General features: G+C 37.4%; 1 long non-coding RNA gene across 1 annotated transcript; it reads right to left on the reverse strand.

Moving 5' to 3' along the window:
* Positions 1–2,782: 2,782 nt before the first annotated feature.
* Positions 2,783–4,144, reverse strand: LOC143899745 (uncharacterized). The gene is made up of 4 exons (XR_013257592.1): positions 3,898–4,144; positions 3,401–3,796; positions 3,041–3,094; positions 2,783–2,907 (listed from the first exon to the last, which is right to left on the reverse strand). It is a non-coding gene; the product is annotated as an uncharacterized LOC143899745 (long non-coding RNA).
* Between the last annotated feature and the right edge of the window lie 3,147 nt (positions 4,145–7,291).

The raw sequence follows: 7,291 nt of genomic DNA on the forward strand, positions 1-7,291 counted from the left end.
AATTGAGATAAAGACGCGATTGCGAACTTCTGGAGATCGCGATAGATTCGTGGCGAAATCCGTTACCGCGAGTCCGTTTCGTGTAATGTCCGCGCTCGTGATTGTGTCTCGCGCCTCCTGTGTTCCCGGCGTATCGTTCTGCGCGTTACGAAAATCACTGAAGACAGAGTATTGTATTCACCCGAATGACTCGCGTTAGGCTTAAGATGATTGGCGACAGAATTCTCGTGCGACTCCCGGCGTTGCGTTCACGCGCTCCGAGCGTGAGGTACCGTCCTCTCGCGATTTTTCCTGCGAGATCTTATTTTCGATTTCCTTGATGATTTTGTGTTTACTGTCGATGTTCCATATTAATTGTAAGTTTCGTCATACTGTACTTCTCTGATCTAATCGCAGCGCCTTCTGCGCGTTTACTATACGATAACGCAGTACTTTGTTCATTCTGGCGTCCGCATTATTATTATTTCCTTTTTGTTTCATTTCTGAGGCTCGCGTGATTGATTATATGATTTGTCTGATTGACCGAAGCCGAATCGGCCTTTATTGTTTCACGCGCGAATTTCGAAAGAATAAATGTTATTTTAATTTGTTAATTGCTTGAGTCCGTGGCCTTATTTATGGCGTGTCACCCCGCCGAATATCGCGCTGCCCTTCATCAGCCTCGCCCCAGCTCTTAGGTCGAGCTAGCCGATTTCTCGCACATCCGCCCGTTTCGCTTTGCGTCTCGTTTTAGTTTTCTTTTGCGATTTTGCGGACGCGCATTGACGCGTCTGGCGCCCAACGGTAAATTCGTTTCGCAAAGTGTCGGAGGTGCGAGGGAATCGTCGGAGAGGCATGTCATCCCGCTCTCCTTACTCCTTTTGATCCGGCACACGTCCCGGAGCGGTCCGGGAGTGAAAAAGTCATGACAATATATATAGATGTACGAAAAATAGAAACCAGAGCCTTATATCTTTCGTATGATTTGTATTGAGAGGCTTTGGAGTCAATTTTGCTGAATGGAAAGAATTTCTCGTACGATCACAAAAGTAATACAATTACGATTCTATGACAATGAATTTGAGACGGCTGTTACATACGTGGCGGGACGCGATAGCGGAGACAAAGCGCTGCCCGGGCCGAGCGGAAGAACAGGCGGGCGCTTTTGCGACGGTAGAGTGGCGCGAGGTCGCGACTTACGAGATTTCGTTACTCGAAGATCTGATCGAAGGTGGTCGTCGTTGTCAAAGGGAACTGCCACCTTGTGAATATTCCGTGTCACGCACCTTCAGACTGGTTACCTGAGGATCTCGAGTGGCGTTTGCACTGATTCTATTCGACGGAGTCTTCGCTGACTCTCACTTGAAAAATTCGCGACACAAGACGTGCCCGCGCCTTGAGGCAGGGTCTTATATTGCTGAGCGCGGCGCGGTACGGGGGTAGGAGGAGGGCCCCCGGGCCGTGCGTATCAAGTGCAAGCGCTTGGTACGGGAGTCTTCCCTTGCTTCCTATTGTTACGGATAAATTTGAATAGATAACTTAACTACTACACAGGGTTGCTTCTACTTTGATCTAGCTTATGATCCTAGACTTCTAGGCAGTCTCTAGCGCGGGAGAAGGCAAGCGGTTAGCGTCGGCGCTGTCGCTGGCGTTGCTGATGCACATCTGTACCGATTCTGATAATAATTCGTGATTGCTCGAATGGCTCGAATGGTTTGTCGTTAACGATATTTAGTTAATTCGTTATTGCGTTGTGTACGGCGAAAAATATAAGGAATGAAGATGTACTGTACGCATTGAGAGGATGGTGCTGAATAGGCAAGATAACAGGCGGTCCGATAACGCTCGCCGCGCGGTAGGGCCGGCGAACGCTACGGGAGTTATGTCCGTTATCATTCCGTTCTAATGAATTAAAACATGGCCGACCGAAGTCACGTTCTCCCTATTACTGGTCTAGTATCTCCGCGAAATAGGACAAGCGATTATTAATAATACTCTTAATAACTAAGGTGTACATACAATGAGACAACTAACAATAAGACGCACGCTACAGGAGAAAATTAACGCATGGGCGTCCAAAAAAGAGAAAAAAAAAGTGAAATGTATCGACGGACGTCACAACGTATATTTTTTAATTTTTGGTAAAAAAATATATATCTATATATATTTTTATAATTAAATATATTAAATATATATGTCCATACATGTTTTTGTTTTTTCTATAATATATATTACAAAAAAAAATAAAAATAAGAATCTAAAAATGATTTAAAAAATCATTTTCGCATTGCATTTTTTATAATATGTGAAGTTTGAGGTAATGAAAAAAAAATTGCCCATATATAATCATATATGTATAAATGTAACAGTTGTTATGTATAATTAACATAAAAAGACATATTTTATATATATAATTACATATATTTATATTGTTTTTGTTTTTATATAAAAAATTTTTACCGCGTAAATATATGCCTATACTTATTGTCCTCTTAATCGTATATACTCTTTCACAATTTGTGAACGCAGGCTGGCTTTGTTATTTTGTCGTATTTATGTGATGTCTTCACCTGTTAGGCATAGTCTTTTCATTTTCCTAAAGGTTTAAAACAGAAATTTATTTAGTTTGTTAACAATTTTGCAATATAATACACTACAATTTCTCAATGTAAGAAAAATTTTATCAGTTCAGCAGCTTACTTTGTTATTGAATTTGTTGATTTTTCATACTTTTTAATTGTTTAATATTGCGTATTTTCTTCTCCTTTGGCAAGTTCTTCAAATCCCTCATTTTTTTCTCTCATCTCCAAGTGCAGATTTTTAGTTTTATGAAGATTCTTACATTTTTTCACAGCAAGCTCCAATTTTTCCACAGATCCCATTAAGTATACTTCTTTCACCTCTGTTCAACGCTGCCTCCCCTTTTACCTGCAAGCAGACATATGACAATTTAATTGAAGTTATTGTAATTTAATTTAATTTCTCAATTCTTAATTATGCTGACAAATTCTTCATTAGTGTTGTGTAAAAATGTTGTTTTAAACTTTAATTATCATCATACCTGCGTCCATCGTTGACTAAAAGCTTTCTTCCACGTCTCGAACCACTGTTTTCCCTGTAATATTCATGTATATTATTTTTCCAATTGTAATAAAATATATTGTTTGACATAACAGATAGAACATGACAGGATTACATTACATTCAATTTAATTCAATTAATGTTAACAAGACTTTTATTAATTTACATTAAAATCTAATGTGATTTCATCATATTTTATCTATTAGTTTAAACAAATTATACTTCAATAAATTTCTTTTTTACAGGTATATTAAAATCTCTATTTATACTTTCTTATGGGTATATTATTAATATATCTTACATTTCTTTTCTAATATTGGTCACTGGTCATTTTACTTACCGTTCTTTGCTGATATTCTTTTTCTCTTTTTTCCTCTTTATGACGGGCTTTGTTCCTTACGTCAAATACACGTGCTTACTTTTTCTGGTATTCTAAACTTTTCTGACACCTTGTATAGACTGTCCGTCTGCTCCGATAATGTGTCACTGCGAAACGTTAGGTTATGGCCGTGAGCAGGGACCATCAACTCCACATGACAGAGTGCGTTCCAAAACTTATAAAAAAAGTCGGACAACTTTTTTGGCCACGACCACGCGAACGAACGTATTCAACATAGCCTCCAAAAACAATCGGGCACTTAGCCGCAGATACCGATAGCGCATAATATCTTAGGGCGCGAAACAAGTCTTGTGAAAATCGATTAACAGTATTGGTCATCGGGTTTGTAAGACCACTCTGAAATTAAAAGTTGTGTGTAAATTGATCAAAGAATAAATGATCATTAATTTACCTAAAACAAAGTATTTCAAATTAGTGTGTACTTACTTGATACTTACCTGATCCTTCGATATCGGCGAGTCGTAGTTCAACGTTGATCTGGTATGTGATGAGGCGATGATCCGGGGAGGTTGATCCAGCTGCTGCGACAATCCATCGAAGACGGGAACCTGAAACATAAGAAATAGTTAATACTGAAATTGTATTCTAACGAGAGATATAGCTTACCTTCTCGGTATATTTAAAGTGAAACCGAGAGTGGCGACCGGGCAATAGATTAACATATTTTGCGAATCTGAGCCGTCACTTTACCACGTCCGGTTACAACCGTTTTGACCATTTTTCAGTTCGTGCAGCTCTGTGACAACGACTGGTACAAGTATCACTCCCCATCTTTAATCGTTCGGGAGCTATAAATATTTTCAAAAAAAAAACTGAAGATATTTACAGCTCCTAAACGAGATGGTCTCTCTCAAAAAGTGTGCCACCGTGAAAACATATTTATTTTAGTTTTATGTCATTTGAGTACTATTATATATTAATAAATATACACGACATATTTGACTATTAAAAAGTTCTTAATTCAATATTCAAACAGGAAGAAAGTTTGTGGATTAGAATGGATTAAGGTTTGCTCTGCGCCATTTGATAGGGCAAAGTGTCTAGTTTCTGGACATATATGATTATTCATCCCCCTTTGTCCCCCTTTTTGAGATAATTGACCCAAAGTTTACTCGACATGGTCGAACGTCGTCCATAAATAGCTCAATGGACGACGTTCGATCATGTCGAGTGAATATAAATGTCTATTTTCTCATAAAAAAAAAGACGAAGGGGGATATATAATTTGTTTAAATATTGCTATTTTGTATAATGATTAATTACATCCATATTTTATAACAATTAATTATGTCAATTAATATAATAGAGATAAATCGAGGCTCTATTGGAAATCCAATCGTAGAGAAAACGGGCACGTGTTGAAATTCAAATTTTATGCTTTTAGAACTGCCGAATTATTTGTATCATTATACCCATGGTACTACATGTGTTTCGTATTGCGCGGATGACTGCGTGAAAAGCAAGAAAAACAGTTCTATTTCTAATTATAAAACTTGCAAAAATTAAAAATTCCGAGGTTTAAAACTATCATTGAAAATCAAATTAACTTTATTTTTTAACCGACTTCAAAAAATGGAGGTTCTATATTCGGCGTGTATGTATGTATGTCTACAATTTTCTTTAAAACTACTGGACGGATTTAAATGCGATTTTCACTGTCCTAGAGCAATTCTTCAGGAAGGTTTTTAGTACATAAAATAGAACGCGCTAGAACATCAGAGTACGGAGCAGTAAGGAAATATGCGATAATAATTATTCATATTAATTTAATGAAACACTAAAAAGTATAAAATAAAATATTTTTTTTCTTAAATAGAACCGATTTAAAATAAACTCTAAAAAATATTTAAAAAATTATCTATGCGTTTTTTATGAAAAATTGTTAATTAAATAATTTTGATTACATACTCATGTTTACAGGGCTCATAATGGCCGGGAGTGAGAAAGTCCCTCCAGACAAGGCTAGTGGAAGAAAATTTACATGTTGTCTAAAAAAGAACGCTGGTTTTATAATCTGTGTGATCTGTGAGTGTTTTTCATTCTTCATGTTTTGATCGTCAAAAAGGTGCTAAAGAAATCACAAGGAATTTTATTATATGCAGTAAGCATTGTAACGTAAACCTAACCTCAAATTTCGACAACACCGTACTTGACGTGAATGCGAGGAAAATTATCGTTCAAGTCAAACTTTATGAGAAAGATAAAGCAGAGCAAGAAACCATTGATGAAATCTCTAAAAGTATTCTGGAGAAAACCATAGAGGAAGACAATAAGGAGTCAAACAAAGTGCCTACTCTAAAGAGGAAAAATGCATTGTTGAGGCAGCTTGTTGCGGAAATGCAAGACAAAAACAAAATCTTAAAAAAACAAGTCGTTTTCCAACAATGTACTGGTAAAACTACGTATGCAAATGTCATAGCTGCTAACTCGTCAACCAAGGAAATTAAACATGTCCCAGATATAGTAATCTCAGCGAAGAGTACTGCTAGTAAAAATACTGCTAGTAAAAAAGAGATTTTCAAGAAGGTAACCACTTTGCTGCAAAGTGATGTAATTGTACCAGTGGACAAAGTCATTGAAAGAAGGGATGGGACTGTGGCAATTAGATGTACACACTCGACGCAAGTGTCGAGAGCGGAAGAATTACTCTCCGGTTCACTGGGGAATGATTTCGAAGTAAACAAAGAGAGCTTTAGAAATCAAAAAATGCTAATAACTGGCATTGATAGTGAGCTATCTCTCGAGTCTGCAGTAGCTGATATAAACAAAAGAAATTTTCATGACTTCGAGACTAAATGTCGAGGAATTCACAGTTTCGTAAGCAAGAAATCCAAGTTATTAAACGTCGTTATTGAACTAACTCCGGAATTATACAGTCACGTAAGGGGTAATAACAACAAAGTGTATGTTGGTCACCAGAGATGTCGTGCTTACGATGATTTGAACGTCAAACCGTGCTATAAGTGTGGAAGGTACGGACACAGTGGCTCAAAGTGTACAAATCAGGAGTGTTGTGTGCTCTGTGCTGGTCCTCATGAAGCGAGCAAGTGCACTAATTCTAAAAATCTCAATTGTCTAAATTGCATTTATGTAAACACAAACTTTGGACTGAAGCGTGAAACAAAACACTGTGCATTGGATAGTGGAAAGTGCAAAACGCTTAGTATGAAAATAACCAAGTTTATAAACGCAACTGATTATCCAATCCTGCCGATAATACCGACTATCATGGGCAAAGTGACGAGGCGGACCGACACTGCGGGAGAGCGCAGTGGGCGGAGCGGGAAGGGGAATGTACCTTAATCGGGAATGGCTGGCGCCCCTCTCTCTCGCTCTACCACGCGCTCTCCACGCAATCCAGAACAGCTCAATGCGGGCAGGAAAAACGACTCTTCGCAACATCTAACTTCCAGCATTACACAGCAAGAAGATAATGATAAGTTCTTTTTTCTAAATTTAAATAATATTAGTTTTACAAACGAATTGGAGTATGGAACATTGCAATCGATTAATGAAAATTTGGATAAAAACGCTTCCATGCTAATTAATGTAAATATAAGAGGATTGCAGACAAATTTTAACAATTTAATTGTTTTCATTGTGGGATTGCAAGTTAAACCTTTACTTATTATCTTCTCGGAAACCCATAATGTTCCTTGTGCCGCCTACTACAATATCCCAGGATATAGCACATACTACAACGAGGGTCATGTAAATGCAGCTGACGGTACTATTGTATATGTTAAAAATTCTCTAAATCAACAAGTTGAAGTTCAAGCATTTAATGACTTTAAAATAACAAATATAACCATTTCGCTAGATAATAAAAAG

The sequence above is a fragment of the Temnothorax americanus genome, unplaced genomic scaffold (assembly GCF_048541705.1).
Source record: "Temnothorax americanus isolate GAGA-0224 unplaced genomic scaffold, ASM4854170v1 Scaffold287, whole genome shotgun sequence".
Lineage (NCBI taxonomy): Eukaryota > Metazoa > Arthropoda > Insecta > Hymenoptera > Formicidae > Temnothorax > Temnothorax americanus.